Genomic DNA, 16,678 nt, shown 5'->3' on the forward strand with positions numbered 1-16,678 from the left:
GCCAGATGGAAAGAGTCCAGGGGACATTCCACTCCACAGCCGATTGGACAGTGAAAACCAGGATTCCTCTAATAATCTCTCTTCCCCTTCCTGCTGCATATCACATTAGTAAGAGGATGCCGAGGCTTTCCATGGCCACTTTATGTAGTTAGCCAACAGAACTTCCCCCCCTGCAACTGGCTGAGGATGTTATATTCATGCATATTCTTACGTTCAAGGTGTCAAAGGATGATGTGACCCTCACTCAATATTTGAAATAAGACAACAAAATCGAATTGATTGCTAACCATAGTAAAAAGGCACAGTTTTTCTGAGCGCACTGCCAATAAAACTGCTGATAGGGTTGTATAGGGGAAGTATGAAGTTCAGGGAGACACCTTCTGCAGGAGCCTGGTTACTCAGATAAAGCTGCCATTTGGGGGTCACTGTGGCATATTAATTGGGATGAGTCTGTGATTGGCTGACTTTTGAGTAAGAGGCTGACAGTGATTGGTTGGTTTGTAAGTGCCTTCCACCGAGGTGAGTTGCAGTATCTATAAGACAATCAGGCTTTTCCTAGGGGTGTGGAAATTGGTTTTTATTTTTTTCAACAGCTTCACTAGTTTTAAGGTGGAAATTGTCCTTTTGTCACAGTCAGGCTTCTTGTGTGCGTTTCTCAACTGGTTAGAAGCTGGAGAGAGGAAGGCTGTGAGTGGTGCCCCTGGAAGCTTCCCAGATCGGGGAGGAATAGGGCTGAAACGGGCCGCCGTTCAGCTGGAGGTAACTGGAGAGTTCCTTAAATGTAGAGTTACTGTTCAACCACCTCTTGGAGAAGAAAACTTAGATGAGACATCACCTGAGAGCTAGCACCTGCTTCCGTTTTATCTAGGACACAGTAGGAAAGCAGACTTTTTGGTCTTACATCCCTATTAAGATGGTTGAAAGGAAGCTGCTTTTTGGTGTCTCCTCGTCTACGTTGATTCTGGTTCCAATGTGTACGAGGGCTCCCTTTGCTGCTCAGATCACCTCCTCAAAGCTCTGGACACAGGCTCTGAGGGGATGTGGTGCTGTTGCCCGGGCCCAGCTCAGGAGACGGTGGTGCTTGCTGGTTATTGTGGATTCTACTCTGTTCTTCAGTCTCTGGAGCGCCAACGTGCGGTACGGTCGGGAGTTCAGACTTGCAACACAGGCAGAAGTTAAAGAGCCTTTTCCAGCCCAACCAGTGTGGCTCAGTGGTTGAGCATCGACCCAGGAACCAGGAGGTCAGGGTTTGATTCCTGGTCAGGGCACATGCTCAGGTTTTGGGCTCGATCCCCTGATGGGGGCATACAGGAGGCAGCCAATCAATGATTCCCTCTCATCATTGATGTTTCTATCTCTCTCTTCCTCTCTGAAATCAATTATATATATACTAGAGGCCTGATGCATGAATTTGTGCACCAGTGGGGTCCCTCAGCCTGGCCTGTGGGGATCTGGCTGAAACTGGTAGTCCAACATCCCCTGAGGGGTCCCGGAGTGTGAGAGGGCACTCTGCAAAGTTGCTGTCGCTCAGCAGCTCCTGCATTGAGTGTTTGCCCCCTGGTGGTCAGTGCATGTCATAGCTACTGATCAGTTGGCTGGTCACTTAGGCATATATATATACTAGAAGCCCGGTGCACGAAATTCGTGCACGGCAGGGGGTTGTCCCTCAGCTCAGCCTGTACCCTCTCCAATCTGGGACCCCTCGAGGGATGTCCGACTACCCGTTTAGGCCCGATCCCACCAGGATCGGGCCTAAACGGGCAGTCGGACATCCCTCTCACAATCCAGGACTGCTGGCTCCCAACTGCTTGCCTGCCTGCCTTCCTGATTGCCCCTACCCGCTTCTGCCTGCCAGCCTGATCACCCCCTAACCACTCTGCTGCCAGCCTGGTTGATGCTTAACTACTCCCCTGCCAGCCTGTTTGCCCCCAACTTCCCTCCTCTGCCAGCCTGGTCAACCCTAACTGCCCTCTCCTGCAGGGTTGATCACCTCCAACTGCTCTCCATTGTAAGCCTGGTCCCTCTCAACTGCCCTCCCTTGCAGGCCTGGTCCCTCTCAACTGCCCTCCCTTGCAGGCCGGGTGCCTCCCAACTGCCCTCTCCTGCTGGCCATCTTGTGGTGGCCATCTTGAGTCCACATGGGGGCAGCTATATTGTGTGTTGCAGTGATGATCAATCTGTATATTACTCTTTTATTATATAGGATAGAGGCCTGGTGCACAGGTGGGGGCCAGCTGGTTTGCTCTGAAGGGGGTCACAGATAAGGGTGGGGGTTCCCTTGGGGTGTGGGGCGGCCTGAGCGAGGGGCCTGTGGTGGTTTGCAGGCCGGCCACGCCCCCTGGCAACCCAAGGGGAGGCCCTGGTATTTGGAATTTATTTTCCTTCTACAATTGAAACTTTGTAGCCTGGAGCGGAGCCAAGCCTGGGGCTCCGGCAGCCATTTCTGTGGCAGTTAATTCACCTTCTACAATTGAAACTTTGTAGCCTTAAGCAGGTGAGCCTGGCCAGAGTGTGCGGAAAGCTTTGCTTCCCCTGTTGCCGCCGGCAACCATGGCCTGCTCTCTCAAGCTCCATTCTGCCGCCATTTGTTTGAATTTGTTTACCTTCTATAATTGAAACTTTGTAGCTTGAGTGGAGGCTTAGGCCTGCAACGGCTATGGAAAGCTTGGCTTGCTCTGTTACCTGGGAAACCTTGCTCACTGTGGCTGTAGCCATCTTGGATTGGGGTTAATTTGCATACTCGCCCTGATTGGCTGGTGGGCGTGGCTTGGCTGGTGGGCGTGGCTTATGTAGCGGAGTGATGGTTAATTTGCATACTACCATTTTATTAGAGAGGATGTATATGTATGTATATATGTATATATATGTATATGTGTATATATATATGTGTGTGTATATATATATACACACACATATGCGTGTGTGTGTGTGTGTGTGTGTATATATATATATATATATATATATATATATATATAATTTTTTTAAGAGACTTTTCCAGAGTCTAATGAGGAAAGCACCATAAAGGCAAAACATTCCTGACAGGTTCTCTTAAATTCCATCCTCGCTTCCTTCCTGACTCTTCTCTTAGCATTACATTTCTTTACCTGTGCTGCTACCATCTTCTTTTAGGAAATCCCCAGGTACCCTCAGGCATTGATCTTGCCCCAATGTCAGTCAGCCTTTTCTCTCTACAGCCCTCAGTTCTCCTCATCTAAATCCTTTGGTCTCATTCAGACCTTCACAAACTTTAATATGCTTAATTACTCAAAATCTTATGAAAATACAGATTCTGATTCATTAGATCTTGGGTGGGGCTTGAGAGTTAGCATTTCTAACAAGCCCAGACGATGCTCATACTGTTGATCTGCCATCCCAGTTTGAATAGGAAAGTTCTAACGTGCTAGGCAAGGGATTCATCAGGACAAAAAGGGAACGCTAATGACATGATTAACACAAAGTGGAATCTGATGACATGATTAACGCTTAAAGTGGAATCAGAGCTGGGTTGGGGCTCTGCACATCAAGCACCCTTTGTGGCCTTTCACTACTGTGAGCTGTAAACTTCAGGGCTGCGTTGTGGCATTAAGGGGCTATAGGCATGGTGCCTTTATGGATTCTTTCCTCCATAAAAAATATAAGTAATTATGTTTTACAATTATTTTGGTACAAAGATGAATGTAATCCAAACTGAATTCATTATTATTATTTAAAAAATATTTTTTTCTTCTGATTTTAAAAGAAACAAAAATTAAAACACTTCCATGGGGCGTAACTGTATCATGGGCCCTATGTACTGTATCTATTATCCTATATAACAATAGCCTTATATGCTAAGTGTCCGGTCATCTGGTCGACAGTCCAACCAATCAAAGTGTAATATGCTAATGATATGCTAAGGATGCTCAACTGCTTGCTATAACGTGCCTTGACCGCCAGGGGGCAGACAGTCAATCGGTATGTTAGCTTGCTGCTGCGTTTTGGCCGATCGGGACTGAGCTAGACGGTTCAGACATGCCCTGGAGCCCTCCGGCAGTCCCTCCCCTGGTGGCCAACCTCCTATGTCCCTCCCTGGCCCTGATCGTACACGGGTGGGGTCCCTCAGCCTGGCCTGCACCCTTTTGCAATCCAGGACCCCTCGGGGGATGTCGGAGAGCCGGTTTCAGCCTGACCCCGCAGGCCAGGCGGAGGGACCCCACTGGTGCATGAATCCGTGCACCGGGCCTCTAGTGTCTAATAAATAAGTTAACCTTAGAGGGTCTGATACCAAAGCAAAGTCTGTGTGCCTGACACTTTGTACTCAAAACATCAGAGTTTGGAGTAAGGAAAGGTTTATTGATCGAGAAGTTGACAACTGAGAAGATAGGAGATGTAATGGTACCTCAAATCTATCTTACTTGCTGGACTAGGTTAAGGGTTTTTAAGTGGTAAAGGGGAACATGGAGCTCCATTGCCTAGCTCTCCGTAGAGATGGCGGCGGTTTCAGTGCCCAGTGTTTTGAGAAAAGGCCTAACGTGGATAATCACGTCACGAGTTTTGGTCTCGATTCAGAGAAGTGAAAAAGCCAGTGGTAGCTGAGACAGCAGAGGAGGTGAAGAGAGAACCTATCCTGGTGTGTCCACCCTTACGAAGCCGAACATACATACCACCTGAAGATCTCCAGAGTCGTTTGGAATCTATCGTCAAAGACATTTTTGGCTCATCTGCTCCTAACAATTGGCAGGACATCTCCCTGGAAGATGGTCATCTGAAGTTCAGTTTCTTGTCACGTTTAGCTGATGACTTGGGCCATGCCGTGCCTAACTCCAGGCTCCGTGAGATATGCAGGGTCAGAGATGTTCTTGAGTTCTATAATGTGCCTGTTTAAGATAGAGCTAAATTTGATGAACTTGTGGCCAGTAATCTGCCTCCCAATATAAAAATCACTTGGGGCTACTTAGCAATTCAGAAGAGGAATTGAAATTATTGTAATCATTCCCTCCCCCCCACAACAAGGAGGCTACCTATCAGACCTTTTGATACTTTGGAATACTATCAGAACTGTTCTCTAAAACCACTTTTTCTGTGGAAGAATGCATTATTTTTTTCTCATAACATCATGAATTGACACTGAGATTTTCTTTTTTTCACATTTGCCAAAACTTTAAAAAATAGAATCAGGTCATTAATAATTTATGAAAAATTTCTTCTCCAGACACTCTAGTTAACTTGGGTTGAAAATATAAGGCTATGGAGTGTTCAGAAGTGGTTGTATTCTTCATAGGCACGAAAATGTTTTAATTCTTTCAGTACTCTTAAATCTGAGGTAGTATTATATGCAGTATATATACAATTGAGGAAACAGATTAGATATGTATAAAAGAAACATAAAAGTCTGTGGGAGATATTATAGAAAGATGTTTCCCTGTTTGGTTTACTGCACAACTAGAAATAGTAGAGAATAATTCTGTTCATCCTGAAGTAATCTCTATTGAAATTAAAGTAGATTTCTTGAATTGTGTTGTTTTTAATTTTTTTAAAGGTGAAATTTGTTTTTCTGCCTTGCCATTTCCTTAGTGTAAGTATTATAAATGAAAGAAAATATGTGCCAATTATTAAGTGTTGTGACTTTTATTGTAACAAATATACCAGATTCTATAAAAAGAAAAAAAAAGGGGGAACATGTATGCAGAAGTGCTGGTGGGGCAGGCTTTAATTGAAGGACTTCCGAACTTGGCCATTTATGGTAACAGGGCATCAACACCGGATCTTTCTGGAAAATGGACGCTTGGCTTCTGTAAAGGTCCCAGTGCTCAAGTTCTGGTTATGATCTGTTCCTTCAGTTCCACTGGGGGGGTGAGCAGGGATGAGACTTTGGTTCCAGGTACAGCTGGAGGCCAAAGTTCTCTCCTCTGCCCATGCTCCTGCTGCAGGACCTGTGGTCCTGGTCTGCTGTCCCTGGGAAACAATTGGCACCCTATCAAACAGCGCAGGACTATTTTGAGCTGGCTCTGCAGTTATAGGACTTTTAGACCAACTACACACATCTGCCATGACAAAGAGCTTCTCCGAGATGGAGCTTTCTAAATTCCTAAGAAAGATAAAAAAGATACTTTAAACAATTTATATTTTTTATTGATTCCAGAGAGAGGAAGGGAGAGGGAGAGAGAGTTAAAAGCATCAATGATGAGAGAGAATCATCAATTGGCTGCCTCCCACCAGGGATCAGGCCTGGCCAGCCCTTTCGTGCCTCCGTACTTCCTGTCAGTCTCTTGTGCTCTCCACTTTCTGTCCTTGGCTATCAGGGTTCTCTCCAGCTAGTCTTCAGTTGCATATTCAGGATGATTTTTCTATTTTAGTTGTAATTCTAGTTTGGTTCTGGTAGAATGTTAGTGTAGCTTCTACTTAATCCAGTGCCATAATTCAGATAAAAATATTTAACTGACTTAAATTTGCAAAGCATCTCTCTTTCTGTGGCACTACATTGATACCAGCACAGGAATTAATTCAATTTGTTCATTCCCCTCTCTGCTGCTTTCCAAATTGTGCTCATTTGGATTTGTCATGAATTAAAGAAAAGGGTACAACATTAAAAAATATTTTTTTATTGATTTTAGAGAGGAAGGTAGAAGGAGAGAGAGAGAGATAGAAACATCAATTAAGAGAAAGAATCATTGATTGGCTGCTTCCTGCCTGTCCCCTACTGGGGATTGAGCCCACAACCCGGGCATGTGCCCGTGACCTCCTGGTTCAACCACTTATCAACACTGGCTGGGCTAGGGTATAATATTTTAATGGCTGTTCCGTTAATTACAAAAAGAGGAGTTTTGAGACTCTTACTGCAGGAGGAACTTAATTACATTTGTAGTCAAGGGCCTGTAGTTCTGCTCCATTTTCATCTCCAGGTGTTTTGTTCTTACAGTTACAATAACATAAAACGGATGCAGTGTGGCCTCTGTGGTTGAAGGGAGGTTGGCAACCTGCCTGCTCAGCTTCTCCTCCATCCTTCCCTGGAGGCTCAGGACACCTCAGGAATATGAGGGACTCAGTTGGAGCCCCCAGTTGAACCCACACTCCCCACCACATGTTACATATGAGAAACCAGAAATCCAGAGAGTGTGATTATGTCTTCTTTTAAAAAAAATAATAAATTTTCACCCTGGCCAGTGTGCTCAGTGGTAGAGGGTTGGCCCACACACCAAAGGGTCTTGGGTTCGATTCTTGGTCAGGGGCACATATATCTGGGTTGCAGGTTCGTTCCCGGGCCCTGGTCAGGGCGAGTGCAGGAGGCAACCAATTGACGTGTCTCTCTCATTGATGTTTCTCTCTCTATCCCCGCTCCTTCCCTCCCACTCTTTCTAGAAATCAATGGAAAAAATATCCTTGGGTGAGGATAACAAAAATAAAAATAAGTATAAATAAATTTACATGTGTTTCCAGATATTACAACTAGCCTGCTTATTCTAGAATTAAAATAGAATTAGCCAGCCTATTAGCGCCAATACTTGCCTTTCTTTCAGACAGAATGGTTGGTCGCTTTGTTACTCTGAATGCTTTTGATCCCAGAACCACACCCTGATTTCCTGGAAAAATAGGAAGGCCGGAATGGAATTGTCAAGGCAAACAATGTCCTGCTACCGAGGAAGAGATAATAATAGCACATAGATACTTAGAATAAGCAGGGTCAGGCTTGGTTCTATACACTTTTCCTGGCAGGGATAGGAGGTGGGTGACATCTTACATGTACTTAAGGCACAGAGAGTGTCAGTACCTTGTCTATGTACTGGTTATTCCGTTGTGGAGTCAGGCATGAGCCCAGGCAGTCTGCCTCAGGGGTCTGACTCTGAATCCCTCAGCTATGGGAATAGCCTTGAAAGCTCCCATCCCAGTAGTGACATTTTCTGCTTTTGAAAAGAATTCTTTTCTCTTTCTTTTTCACTTAGCTTCTGCTGCGTCTTCAAGGAACTGAGTAACTTTTCAACATCCTTCCTGGTCTACTGATACTGTTCACCTTACTCTTTCCAAATACACCTGCAGACAAAAGTTTCAGATCTTGATCCTAATTATTCCTCACTTTTGTGCTCATGGGAAACTATTGTGATAATAGATCAATTTTGGGAGCTCAGGGTGGAGTTCCTGGGGGCTGCTGTGGAGTCAGAGGCAGAGCCATGGTAAGGCTATCTCTGGTCTTCATAGCCCTTGCTGTCTATCACCCCACGCCCTCATGCCTGGATGCTATGTCTGCATCTCAGTACTAAGCCCTCCCAACCTGGCCAAATCCAGCTGTAACCCTGCCTAGACCCGCCGGTATCTACACTGAGTGGCCAGATTATTATGATCTCTGAATGCATAATAATCTGGCCACTCAGTGTATATCCTATATAATAAAAGGCTAATATGCAAATTGTCCCCTTGACCAGGAGTTCGACCAGCAGGCAGGCCAGCCAACCGCCCATGTCCCCTCCCCTTGGCCAGGCTGGCCAGACTCCACCCATGCACAAATTCATGCACCGGGCCTCTAGTATATATATATATATATACTAGAGGCCCGGTGCATGAAATTCATGCACGGGGGTGTGTGTCCCTCAGCCCAGCCTGCACCCTCTCCAATCTGGGACCCCTCGAGGGATGTCCAACTGCCCATTTAGGCCCGACCCCACCACCAGGATTGGGCCTAAACGGGCAGTCGGACATCCCTCTCACAATCCAGGACTGCTGGCTCCCAACTGTTCACCTGCCTGCCTTCCTGATTGCCCCTAACTGCTTCTGCCTGCCAGCCTGATCACCCCCTAACCACTCCCCTGCCGGCCTGATTGATGCCTAACTGCTCCCCTGCCAGCCTGTTTGCCCCTAACTGCCCTCCCCTACAGGCCTGGTCACCCCTAACTGCCTTCCCCTGCAGGCCTGGTCCCCCCAACTGCCCTTCCCTGCAGGCCTGGTTGCCCCCAACTTCCCTCCTCTGCCAGCCTGGTCACCTCTAACTGTCCTCCCCTGCAGGCTTGATTGCCCCCATCTGCCCTCCCTTGCAGGCCTGGTCCCTTCCAACTGCCCTCCCCTGCTGGCCTGATCGCCCACAACTGCCCTCCCCTGCTGGCCATCTTGTGGCAGCCATCTTGTGTCCACATGGGGGCAGCCATATTGTGTGTTGGAGTGATGGTCAATTTGCATATTACTTTTTTATTAGATAGGATAGAGGCCTGGTGCACGGGTGGGGGCCAGCTGGTTTGCCATGAAGGGTGTCCCAGATCAGAGTGGGGGTTCTCTTGGGGCATGGGGAGGCCTGGGTGAGGGGCCTGTGGTGGTTTGCAGGCCGGTCACGCCCCCCGGTGACCCAAGCGGAGGCCCTGGTATCTGGGATTTATTTATCTTCTATAATTGAAACTTTGTAGCCTGGAGTAGAGGCCTTGGCTGACCAGGGTGTGTGGAAAGCTTGGCTTCCTCCATCGCCGGGGGCAACCCTAGCCTCCTGCTCTCTCCAGCTCCATGGCCACCGTCATCTTTGTTGGGTTAATTTGCATATTAACTCCTGATTGGCTGGTGGGCGTGGCTTATGGGCATAGCGGAGATATGGTCAATTTGCATGTTTCTCTCTTTTTTTTTCCTTATGATATGTTTTTATTTCAAAAATAAAGAAAACATTCTGCACAAAAACAGATGGAATAATAAAGAGATTTTCTACAAAGGACAAAAGTATTCGTTTTATATTAAAATTCTTTTCATAACACAAAGTGATAAAAGACAATAAAACACTGTCCACTGAGTTCTGAAGAAAAATGGCTGGGAAACAAAAAATTTATAGTGAGATGAGAGAAGAGAAACAGAAAAACAGCAAGATATTAAACATGGGAAGTCTCAGAAGGTACTTTAACCAAATGCATTTGGGGGGGGGGCGATTATAATTTAAATAATAAGAGAAAACACAAATATAAAACCTTTGGCATTGTGTTAATAATTTGTTAGGGCTGCCATAAACTTTCTAATTTAAACAACAGAATTTATTTTCACACAATTCTGGAGTCTAGGAGTCCAAGACTGAAATGTTGGCAGAGTTGTTTTCCTCTGAGACCTCTCTCTCCTTAGCTTATAGATGGCTGTCTTAGCTCTGTATCCTTTCATGGTCTTCCGTGTGTGAGTGTGTGTGTGTATATGTGTGTGTGTGTGTGTGTGTGTGTGTGTGTGTGTGTCCTACTCTCCTCTTCTTTTTCAGGGGTGGGGAGTGTCCAGCCTGTGGGCCATTTGGTCTGGCCCTGACAAGGCATTAGGGGTGAGTTAATTAAATGTTTGACCAAATACAGCAGGCTAATTTTTTAGTTGATAATTTTGTATGGCCCGTAAATGACATTGTAAATATCCAAATGGCCCATGGCAGAAGAAAAAAAAAAAGTTTCCCACCCCTGTTTTATTTTTATTTTTTTAAAATATTTTTATTAAGGTATTATATGTGTACATATCTTACCATTGCACCCCCCACCTCACTCCCATATATGCCCTCACCCCCGCCCCCAGAGTTTTGCGTCTATTGGTTATGCTTATATGCATGCATACAAGTCCTTCGGTTGATCTCTTATCTGTAATTTGACAGACTGTTTGATGCTTTACTGCCTCTGTATCTATCTTTTTGTTCAACAGTTTATAATGTTCTTTATTATCCATAAATGAGTGAGATCATGTGGTATTTTTCTTTCATTGACTGGCTTATTTCACTCAGCATAATGTTCTCCAATTCCATCCAGGTTGCTGCAAATGGTAAGAATTCCTTCTTTTTTATGGCAGCATAGTATTTTTTCCATTGTGTAGATGTACCATAGTTTTCTGATCCAGTCATCAGCTGATGGGCACCTAGGCTGTTTCCAGATCTTAGCTATTGTAAATTGTGCTGCTATGAACATAGGGGTGCATATATCCTTTCTTATTGGTGTTTCTGTTTTATTAGTGTAGATTATTATTTTTTAATCCTCACCCGAGTATACTTTTCCATTGATTTTTTAGAGATAGTGGAAGGTGGGGGGGGCGGGGAAGAGACTGAGAGAGAGAGAAACATCGCTGTGTGAGAGACACATTGATTGGGGGGGGGGGGAGAGAGAGAGAGAGAGAGAGAGAGAGAGAGAGAGAGAGAGAGAGAGAGAGAGAGAGAAACATCGATGTGAGAGACACATCGATTGGATGCCTCCCACAGGCTCCCTGACCAGGGCTGGGGATTGAGCCTGCAACCAAGGTACCTGCCCTTGAACCGGGACCTTTCAGTCCATAGGCCAACGCTCTATCTACTGAGCAAAACTGGCTAGGGCTAGGCTTGCAATTTATATAGTTTTGCTAATTTAACACTCTCCCCTGCTGATTGGTGGGGGAAGCGAATGGGCAAAGGCAGTTTATTTATTTATTTTTTTATTTTTCATTTTTTTTTCAATTTTTTTATTAAGGTATTATATGTGTACATATCTTACCATTGCCCTCCCCACACCCCACTCCCATATATGCCCCCACCCCCCAGAGTTTTGCATCCATTGGTTATGCTTATATGCATGCATACAAGTCCTTTGATTGATCTCTTATCTCCCCCACCTCTCCCTAACCTTCCCCTTGTAATTTGACAGTCTGTTTGATGCTTTACTGTCTCTGTATCTATCTTTTTGTTCAAGTTTATAATGTTCTTTATTATCCATAAATGAGTGAGATCATGTGGTATTTTTCTTTCATTGACTGGCTTATTTCACTCAGCATAATGTTCTCCAATTCCATCCAGGTTGCTGCAAATGGTAAGAATTCCTTCTTTTTTATGGCAGCATAGTATTTTTTCCATTGTGTAGATGTACCATAGTTTTCTGATCCAGTCATCAGCTGATGGGCACCTAGGCTGTTTCCAGATCTTAGCTATTGTAAATTGTGCTGCTATGAACATAGGGGTGCATATATCCTTTCTTATTGGTGTTTCTGTTTTATTAGTGTAGATTATTATTTTTTAATCCTCACCCGAGTATACTTTTCCATTGATTTTTTAGAGATAGTGGAAGGTGGGGGGGCGGGGAAGAGACTGAGAGAGAGAGAAAGAGAGAGAGAGAAACATCGCTGTGTGAGAGACACATTGATTGGGGGGGAGAGAGAGAGAGAGAGAGAGAGAGAGAGAGAGAGAGAGAGAGAGAGAAACATCGATGTGAGAGACACATCGATTGGATGCCTCCCACAGGCTCCCTGACCAGGGCTGGGGATTGAGCCTGCAACCAAGGTACCTGCCCTTGAACCGGGACCTTTCAGTCCATAGGCCAACGCTCTATCTACTGAGCAAAACTGGCTAGGGCTAGGCTTGCAATTTATATAGTTTTGCTAATTTAACACTCTCCCCTGCTGATTGGTGGGGGAAGCGAATGGGCAAAGGCAGTTTAGATGCATGTCCAGTAAAGTCTAAGTGATGTGGGATGGTGCTTGCCCATCAATCACACCTGGGAGGGAGTCAGTGGCCAGAATGGGTGTGGCCACTGCAAGTACAAGAAACCTGAATATTTAAACTTCTAAACAAAGAAGCGTCTCTCTTGGCTCCAGGCAGCAGGCTCTGGGGACTCCTGTTGCAGGGGGCTGTGCTCCCCTATGCCCACATGGTTCACAGCCATGTGGGACCCCCACAATAGGCTAACAAAATTTAATTAGCTTCGATGCTGAACTACATCTGGCCTGTAACATGGAACGGAAGCTCTGGACACGGGCCTTGCTTTTGGCTCTCCTGGAACCCCTGCTGCGCCTTTTCCAGGACCGGCTTAAGGGACATGGGACTGTGGAACCCAAGGAATGTAACTTCACACAAATAAAGCCTTTTCCCACATCTCATTCTCCTGTGGGGGGCTTCTGAACATTCTTCTTTCAGTGGTACCCCAAGAACCTCGCTTCCATGAGCGACAGAGGAATTCAATTCTCTGGTAACAATGCCATTACACAACCTTTTGGTACTCTGGCCTTTCCTTCCACATTATCTTTTTCTAGGTTTGTCCCAAACTTAAAATATATATAGCTCTAGTTAAGCTCCCTCCCTCAACTATTTTTTCCCTTTAAAGTAGCATTCCATTGTGTGAATGGTTTAACATTCAATACTGATTCTATTGCTGACAGACATTTGTAGTGTTTCCAGTTTTTTTTTCTATTATGAACAATTTTCCTAGGAATATTCTTGAACCTGAGAATAGAAGTCTTGGGTCATAGGGTATATATATCCTAAGACTTCTTAGAGAATGCTAACAAGTGAAGCAAATTGATTGTACAAGTTTTACTCCTATCAGGATTGTTTGTGAATTCCCATTGTTCTACATTCCTCATTCTTGCTAACACCTGGTATAGTCCATGTTTTGTTTTCCCCCCAACCCCAGAGGTGGTATGAATATTTCATTGTTTTAATTTATTTCCCTACTTTCTAATAAGGATGACCATCTATAAATATAAATGGTTAATATGCAAAGTGTCCCCTCTGGAGTTTGATCACTCACTATGATGTGCTCTGACCACCAGGGGGCGGTGCGGAACATGGCAGGTGACCAGCAGCAGTGGTGGGGTGCTGAGGGAGCAAGGGTAGGAGGAGGCAGGGAGGCAGGGAGGCAGAGAACCTGATCGGCCCTGATCGCCGGCCAGGCCTAAGGACCCTACCTGTGCATGAATTTCGTGCACCCAGCCTCTAGTATTTTCATAAATTTACAGGACATTTATGTTTTCTTTTCTGTGAAACACCAGTATTTTTGTCCTCCCAACTTCATTCTTTAAAATCAGATAGACATATTAATAATGTCTTCCATTTATCTCCTCCAGCTCTATGATACTCTGTTCATCAGCATTCCTAGTTCAACACCTAGTTCAACAAGTGGCCCTCATTTGACAAATGTGCCCCAAATCAAGTTTCCTAGAGCTAAGTCAATGTGCCAAATAGCTCCCCTCTTCCTTCTGTATGTTCTATGGGCCCAACCATGACAGAAAAGCAATATTGGCATTTCATGATAGGAAGCAGTCTAAAAATCCTGAACAACTTTTCAAAATAAATCCTGATTGTCACAATAAGGTTGAAACAATCAAATAGTTATTCAGGTTTTCAGTTGCTGCAGGGGAAATTTAAGAAGAGCAGCAAATACCTGAAACAGAAGAGTTCTGGTGGGAAAGCAGGACTTGTGAATGGACAAGTGCCAGTGAGTGGCTAATTCCAAACAGGTGGGAGTGGGAAGCATGGCTTTTGTGCAGATGTTGGGGCAACAGGAGTTGACAGTTGAACTTACACTTGGTAGAAGGTAACTCAATTGGGATAGTAGCTGGAGACCCTGCTGAAGGTGGAACTCTGAACTGAAACTATAGATTAGCTGTCTTCTGCATTAAGCCTTCCTTTTCTGATTAAAGTGAGTGTGTTTTATTAATCATAACGGCATCTACATACTCTTAAAAAACAGTAACATAAATAACATATAAACATAAATTTATTGTGTATATCATGTATGCAACCTATAATCAATATTTGGTTTGCACATATCATGGCGTCTCAAACTTATATGCAGAAGTATCCTGAATGGCAAAAAAAAAAGTGTAACCAGAAATTTCAATTATATTTTTACTCCATCCCCATCCCAACTAGTCTTCCAGTAAAATTGTCATGTGGCTTCATTAGCCTATCTGTACATTGCTACTGATCCTAAGGGTTATATACACCCTGGGTAAAAAGTAAGCATATAAGGATTAGGGGAAACTTTACCATTACTTAGGGCTGTTTGAGGGGTTTACAGACTAGAAATTAGGAACGCTGTGGGGTAATCAGGTTAGAGTATAAAATAAAATTACACTGTTACTTTTCCAAGCTTATGGTAATTTTCCAACTAATATTTCTATGTGATGTAATGGCCAACCCAAATCAGGAGGGGAGATATTTAGGCTGATAGATTTTTTTTTAAAGAATAAAGTTTTGATTTTGGAATAGTTTGAAATTTATAGAAAAATACTGAAGATAGTACTAACAATTCCTACGTACCCCATATCAACTTTCCCATGTTAACATCTTATATTATTATTAGAGGCCTGGTGCATGAAATTTTTGCATGGGGGTGTCCCTCAGCCCGGCCTGCACACTCTTGCAATCCTGGACCCCTCAAGGATGTCTGACGGCTGGTTTAGGCCCGATCCTGCAGGCAGGACATCTCTCTCACAATTCGGGACTGCTGGCTCCTAACCGCTTGCCTGCCTGCCTGCCTGATCGCCCTGCCTGATCACCCCTAACTGCTCGCCTGCCTGCCTGATCACCCCTAACTGCCTCTGCCTGCCTGCCTGATCGTCCCTAACCACTTGCCTGCCTGCCTGATCACCCCTAACTGCCTTTGCTTGCCTGATCACCCCTAACTGCCTCTGCCTGCCTGCCTGATCTCCTGTAACTGCTTGCCTGCCTGCCTGATTGCCCCTAACCACTTGCCTGCCTGCCTGATCACCCCTAACCACCTCTGCATTGGCCCCTGCCACCGAAGCTTCGTCCAGAAGGTTGTTTGGCTGTCCAGTCTAATTAGCATGTTACACTTTTATTATTATAGATGCTACATTTGTGACAATTAATAAAGCAATATTATTATTATTAATTAAAGTCTATACTTTATTTAGATTTTCTGAATTTTTATCTAATGTTCTTTTTCTGTCCCAAGATCTCACCTTTGAATTTTGATTTATTTAACACTCATCCTCTTACAATTCAAACCATTCAACAAACAGCACAGACTAAGCAGATGAATTATTTCCAGGTGGTAGAGTCCCAGGATGATCCTCAGAATCACTGTGATGAAGGCCAGAAAGGTGACTAAAGGGTTAATTACTAAAAGAGTAGAACCTTTGGGGAAGTGATGAACAATTTCATAACAGTGATGTTTCCTTTGAAGTTTTGGCTCTGTATTTGGCATCAAAAGGGAAAACATTACTAATTTAGGAAGAGAAACTGTCCTCGATAAAGAATATGAAGAACAAACAACACTTTTTGGAGACTTTCTACATGTGTAAAAATCTGTATGATCTCTGTCCTATGCACTGTTGTATACTATGTCTTTCAAACACCTCTAAAACTGTGGCCTTTGAAATCACACTGCCTGGATTCAAATATTTGACTCCATCTCTTATTTCGGCCAAATCCCTTAATTTCTATGAGCCTCAGTTTACTCATTTGCAAATTGGATAGTAATATTAGGCTGAAATATGAAATTGTCATTTTGATAGGTTATAAACAGTCACGTATCAGCAATTTTCTACCTTAAACTTGGCAATTTCTACTTCAGCAAGTTCTTGAGAGGATTACCTGAGATCATGATAATCAGATTCTTGGAACATTCCTGGTGCTTAAGAAGCATATAATATACTAGAAGCCCGGTGCACGAAATTCGTGCATGGCAGGGGGTTGTCCCTCAGCCCAGCCTGTACCCTCTCCAATATGGGACTCCTGGAGGGATATCCGACTGCCCGTTTAGGCCCGATCCTGGTGGGATCGGGCCTAAACGGGCAGTCGGACATCCCTCTCACAATCCAGGACTGCTGGCTCCCAACTGCTTGCCTGCCTGCCTTCCTGATTGCCCCTAACCGCTTCTGCCTGCCAGCCTGATCACCCCCTAACCACTCCGCTGCCAGCCTGGTTGATGCTTAACTGCTCCCCTGCCAGCCTGTTTGCCCCCAACTTCCCTCCCTTGTCAGCCTGGTCACCCCTAACTGCCCTCTCCTACAG

General features: G+C 44.7%; 1 pseudogene across 1 annotated transcript; it reads left to right on the forward strand.

The window, feature by feature from the left end:
* Positions 1-4,467: 4,467 nt before the first annotated feature.
* Positions 4,468-4,957, forward strand: LOC307108102 (large ribosomal subunit protein mL50-like; annotated as a pseudogene). Its single transcript has one exon. The product of its transcript is annotated as a large ribosomal subunit protein mL50-like (transcript).
* Positions 4,958-16,678: the final 11,721 nt, after the last annotated feature.

This window comes from Cnephaeus nilssonii (genome assembly GCF_951640355.1).
Source record: "Cnephaeus nilssonii genome assembly, chromosome: 12".
Lineage (NCBI taxonomy): Eukaryota > Metazoa > Chordata > Mammalia > Chiroptera > Vespertilionidae > Cnephaeus > Cnephaeus nilssonii.